Source organism: Elaeis guineensis, chromosome 3 (assembly GCF_000442705.2).
Source record: "Elaeis guineensis isolate ETL-2024a chromosome 3, EG11, whole genome shotgun sequence".
Lineage (NCBI taxonomy): Eukaryota > Viridiplantae > Streptophyta > Magnoliopsida > Arecales > Arecaceae > Elaeis > Elaeis guineensis.
The window spans coordinates 83,521,076-83,527,402 of NC_025995.2; the positions used below are offsets into that span (position 1 = coordinate 83,521,076).

The 6,327-nt window shown below is 35.3% G+C and overlaps 1 non-coding gene across 1 annotated transcript; it reads right to left on the reverse strand.

The window, feature by feature from the left end:
* Positions 1-267: 267 nt before the first annotated feature.
* Positions 268-1,976, reverse strand: LOC105041910 (uncharacterized). The gene is made up of 5 exons (XR_012139481.1): positions 1,802-1,976; positions 1,556-1,707; positions 1,369-1,446; positions 773-978; positions 268-686 (listed from the first exon to the last, which is right to left on the reverse strand). It is a non-coding gene; the product is annotated as an uncharacterized protein (transcript).
* Between the last annotated feature and the right edge of the window lie 4,351 nt (positions 1,977-6,327).

The window sequence follows — 6,327 nt, forward strand, 5'->3', positions numbered from 1 at the left end:
ATGTATAAACTTTGCCATATTTATTTTGATCTTATTGAAAAAAAAAATTCATTGCAACAGTGATATCATATTAAAATTATAATAAATCAATAAAAATTTTTATATTTCATCGATTATCATGTATTGTATTGATTTTTATGGATTATACCCCACATACTCGTGTATTTTATTATTTTAATTTTTTATTAGTTTGTTACAACGGTGACATGATGTCACTGTTGCGACGAATATTGTCTCCTCCTTTTGGTCCATCATGGAAAATTTAACTAACCAAATATAAATTTATTACCACAAAGCTAATATATATCATTACCACTGGAAACCTAATTTTACAAGGATGCAGCATCTATACATACAAAACTAGTCTCATCTTGTACCCAAAACAAAGCTTAGAGCCTTCACCCTCTTGTTCTTATGATAGTGATAGTTCCCCTCCCCTGAGTTGGATCCTTGTGAGGCTCACGACTGCCTTCCCGGAAAGCCCCGGTCCGTCCGGCGAGACACATGGACCGCTGGCGTACTCCCCCACAGGGTGGTGAACAGGCCGGGCTGGGCGCATGAGGAGCCTTGCATTGATATCGTCGAGAGTGACGTCCCCCTCCAGTCCTCCGGCTTCACCACTACGAAGGGATAAACCACACCCACCGCCTTCTTCTTCTTCTTTGTACTATGCCGGCTTTCGGTTTCTAGGAGATAACTTACCATGTCAAAGAGATTTTTCGTAAGAAATGAGAGAAAAGGATGCACGCTCTTGGTTGGAAGTTATGACTACCTTTGGGAGAGACACTTTTGATTACTGTGGGGAAGGATGAGAAGCCTTGGAGTCTTTTGACTCATGGGCAACTTTTCCACTTGGATCTTTGGACAAGGGCTTCTCCTGAAAGGAAAAAGAAGGGAGGGACTCTTGTTGGTGTGGTAATGCATTAGCCTCCTGTGTGCTGGGCCCTTTCATAGGCATGAAGGTGTTCAGAGGATCTTCTGTAAACAATAGACAAAGAACTTCCATAGTTAACAGTTTTGATAATTGCTCTAATCATCTCAGCAATTATACAATAATCACAACTATAGTTTAAAAAGTAAGGTGGTCGGGCTAGTGTTATTGCTAATTCATTACTACATTATGTGCAAACCGTGGTCAAGGCTTTATCAGTACCACCTACGATCTGGTGTTGGGCCCAAAAATATCTCTTAGTGGGGACGTAGGGACTCGTGGAACCAACAAACGGCAAATTCTCTCTCCTTCCTTGAGCTTTGGCACATTAAACTAAACAACTTCAAAAGATGGTCGTCGTGCCAACAGGGTTCACCATAGGGAAGCACCTATGAAGTAGGAATAGATTGACAAATAGGAAGAGCCTTGAAATTTACCGGAGACAGTACTGTTTCTTGAAACATGTAATTCAAATCATCCAAGGGATCTACATGGCAATTTGAATCCCAGAGACCCTGCAAACAAAAGGTATCAAGAAAAAACTAAAAAGAATGAGTACTTAAAAACATCAACAGTTCTGATGATAATTAAAAGCACCATAATTCAAAAAAAAAAAAAAATTACTTGAAGAAGATCTTGGAGGTCTTTAGTCGTCGAGATCGGATCGTCATGACCATTTGAAGCCGTTCGTCTCCGCTTGCACCGATCACTCCAATCGGCCACTGCATCTTGTAAGTACCCAGTGGAGGCCTCTGAGGACAGCGGAGACTCCATAGCTATCACCAAAACATAGTGCAAGCTCAAAACACCAAGCTAAAGCGAAACTATTATGACTACTAAGGAAAGAGATAAGGAAGTGTTGCTGTGTACCCAGAGGTATGAATTCATGGTGATCGCCAAGTCCAAAGGTCTGTGTATCCCAAATGTCCAAAGAGGGTTGGAAGGGGAACAGAAAACAGTTGTCTAAGGCCATCATTTCTCTCTAGACCAAGCCTGCTGCTGCTCTCTCTATCTCTCTCCCCCCCCATCTGCTGTCTCCATGGAGGTGTGTGCTTAAATAGGAGGCTTTTGGGAAAAAGGTTTGGGCTCTCGGATGATTAGGAGCACTCGGTCAATGGCAGTCGGAAGGTAAAAGAGCAAAGAATAAAATAAAATTCAAAGGAACCCACGAAAGAAAAAGTTGGCTGGTTTGGTTCTTTCTCGTGATTCGCTATGCTGATCCCTTTTATCTTTTTTTTTTTTAATTCTTCTAGAAAATCTTTTTGGAGGGTAAACTTTTTTTTTTTTGAATTTTACTGCGATAAATAAATGTGTTACATTTTTTGGGTGGGGGGCTAAATTATTGCTAGCTATGATGTGTTTTATGCTTCAAAGGACGGGCTCCACGTTATGAACAATAAGCCCACCAAAGTAGGGGACACCCCAAAATAACCCCTCAAAGATGAAAGGAGTCTTGGACCTTTTAAAAGGTTTAGAGGATGCTAGATTTCTACAGGCAAAGGGATTCTAACACTGCTTGACTTTTGCAAAGAAAAAAATGGAAGAGTAGAAGAAATAATATTATGCAAGAAAAAGTCCTTTCGTACTCAATTCTAAATCAACAGGTGACAGACAAAATATGAAATAAGAGAAGAAGATGAGGTAATACGTTAAAAGAAAAACTAACTATGAAATAATCATTTTCAGGTCATTTTAGAATTCAGTTTTGAGTAAATTTATCCAAATCTAAAATTTTTAGCACCTCGTGCGCTAGCATGTCAATTATAACTGGTACCTAAAATGTTTCTAATTTGAACCTATTACTCTTCATAGGTGATAGTAAATAATCGAACATAATTGTTGCACGAACATAATAGTTGCAGCTATGAAAAAAGTAATGCAGAATAATTCCTTGACCTCAAAGAGTAATGTTAAGTAAATAAGTTAAAGGGAATAAGGTTTGGCATCCGTCTACTATTTATGCAAAATTATTTTGGGATAGGAAAGCAGTTGTATCAATTCAAATATTTCCTTAAAATCACCGAGATATTTTACTTGGAGCCAATAAATATGGATTTAAGAGCCCAACAGCATATGACAATCACCAGATAGTGCTACACTAAGAGGTAGGGTGGTTCAATATATAAAGTGCTAGATAAGGATGAGAGTGGTATGGATAATATCTGTCTAGATATATTTTTGTATCCAAATTAATTCATATATGAATTGAAATTTGAGGATGTATCCACGTCCGTATCCATATTCGTTAACAAAAAATGGATGTGGATATAGATATAGATTGGTAATTATCCGATGCATATCCGAATATATCTATAATCCTACATAATTTTATATAGTATTTATTAATTTTTAAAAAAATATACAATCACATAAATATGTTATTAACTTGATTTATCATCTATTTAGTAATATCTTTGATTCTGTAGTCATAAAGTTAAATTATCCAACTTATATTCATAATTATTTCTATATTTTTAATATCTAAATTATATCCGTATCCGTTAAAAAGAAATATAGATATAAATTTTTATATCCCAATAATATTCGTATCCGTATTTTTATTCATTAGATAAAATAAATATGATTATAAATATGTTGGTATCTGATCTGTATCCAATTTGATTTTAGTCTTAATGCCAGAGGGTGCCTAATTTTAACCATTTGATACTTTAATTAGGAATTAGTGCTTCAGAAGTAGTGGAAAGTGACATGGCCACTTTTGGTCAAACATGGCTAACCATACACCACATAACCATAATCGTAGCATCCATGATAAGGAATAGTCAGATATAGCAATAATAATTTGAAAATTGCTTCTTCATAGCATTCTCATCCTTGCTCGAATCCGATGCATGTTGATTGGTGTAATAATTTATACAGCCTATCTTTCACCCTCATAACTTTGATACCAAGCTCCAATTGCCAAGATAGATTGATGCTCTCAATAGTGAATGAAGTGATGCAGGAAGAAATACTCATAATTTAAATAGAAAAAATTATTGAAACATCTTTCTCGGCATAGGGCCTATTTCACTTAGTACTTTCAAATTTAAAATATTTCAAAGTGGTCCTTGAAGTTCATTAAGTGGTTCAAGATGGTATGAGCCTCATTCATCATCTAACACTGTTAAGACACCATCATAAAAGATAACTTTTTCCTCATTGGAATTGTTTATTTATCAAAAAAATATCTTTTCTTCTTCTTTCCCATCCGTCCTAACGACCACCACCTCCTCCTCCTTTCTAAACCATGTTGCTATTCTTGTCCCATTTCTGTATTCCTCCCTTTTATTTAAACTAGTCCAATCTGAACTCTATCTACTCCTGCCACCTCCTCTTTTTCCAACATGTTCTTCTCTTCAAATCCTATCTCTGTTCTCATTCCTTCTCTCCATCCTTTCACTTCATCTAGCCTTATTTCCACTACCACTACATCCTCTTTTTTCAGATGCCTTATTTTTTTCCTCTAAACCTTGCAATGGTCCTTATCTCTTCTTTCCATCTAATCTGATCCTCCCACCCGCTCCACCTTGTTCTCCTTCTCCAACAACTCCTCCTTTTACTCTTTAAAATCTTCTAAGGTTCTCATCCCTCCTCTGCATTCAAATTGCTCTTCATAAGGATATTTTTGTCCTAAAATATACACCAAATAAACAAAGATAGATGACGTGACCACATTGAACCATTGAACTAACCAAAGAATAATTTGAAACCTTTTAAACTTGAGGGGTGTTAAGTAAAACTAGCTCTAAGTTTAGGGAGTATCTTAGTAATTATTTCATTTAAATAGTATTAGTTTCAATATGTAGGAGGTGAATTTGGAAAGTTTTTTCAATGAAGTCACTTAAGAAAAGTGAGAAAGATTTGCAAGTTACACTAGTTACTTGGTTGGGCTTGCAAGTCTGGACCCTTGGTTTACATGAACCATATTCTAATTTTGTGTGGGCATGTGTGTGTTTGAGTAGGAGTAGAAATGGGTCAGATATTGGTCGGAACGACTGATATTCGTGTCCACCCCATCAGAAAAAATTATACCCATACCTACCCCATACCTATCTCGGGTTGGGTAGGGTCGAGCTCCAATGATAGGTTAGGTTGGATGGGGTATATATCTGAATTGATCTTCCATTTTGCCCTTCTCCATTCCCTATCTCCATCGTAGCTTCACCATTGCCGATTGCCCCATCCTCATTCCTTATAAAATATCATGCTTCCACCAAGATATTAAGCTCTTAAAACCTCAAGGGACCAACTCATATTGCCACAATTTGCACAAAATCCCATATGCTCGAGAAAAAGACCCCAACCGGAACCTAAAAAGCCCTCTTATCTTCCTCAGGTGCTCTCCTTCCCCACAGACCTCCAAAAAAGAGAATGAAATGAAAAGAAAAACAAGCAAAAAGGAAATAAAAAGATCAATCTATGTCGGAAAAGGTCTTACCTTTTAATTTTTTTCCATCTTTCCTTTGTTTTGGTTGATTTTTCTTATGTTTTTTCCTAGTGTATCCTCTATCTTTTTTATCCTTAGGCATCTCAATTAGGTAGGTGGTATTGAATGGCCAAATAGAAAAGCTTAGATGATGGCTAGGGTTTTATCAGAGCTCTAGTTGCTGGACCACCATCGTGGGAGGGGGGGCTGAAAATCCATCGAAATGCTGCTAGAGGTGGGAGCACTACAAAAAAATAGACTATTAGTGACGGCTAACTACTATCGCTAATAGTCATTTTACCATTGCTAATAATAATAATAATGAGACACTGTCACTAAAAATCTGATAAAAATATCATCGTCGCTAATTACCATTATTAGCAACAATAAAATCACCGTCACTAATAACATTAATTAGTGATGGTATTAGCGATAAAAAATCATCGTTAATAATTTTAATTTTTTTAATTAAAATATTTAAAAATTATTAACGATGTCGTAGTTGTTGCTACTGCTGTCGCTAATAATTTTTAAATTTTTTTAATTAAAATTTTAAAAAAATATTAACGACGATAGATGCTGTCGCTAATGCCATCGCTAATACCATCGCTAATAATTTTTATTTTTTAAAAAAAAATTATAATAAAATATTTTAAAATTTATTTTAATCACATTAACAAGTAATAATATTTTTTAAAATATATTATAAATAAAATAATAATTATTTAATACAATCATAGATATAAAATTAATTATATTATATTAAAAATATAAATTATATAATTTTATAAATTTATACTAGTTTACAAGTATCAAAATTACATATATATCAAAAAAAAATCATGTAAGATTCTTCTCATCGTCCTCCTCATCCTTCTCTTGCTCCTGTACATCCTCTCTAGCAGTTGGTGGATGAGAGCCAGATATTCCAGCATCCTGTGATAAAAAAATAAAATATTATTAATAA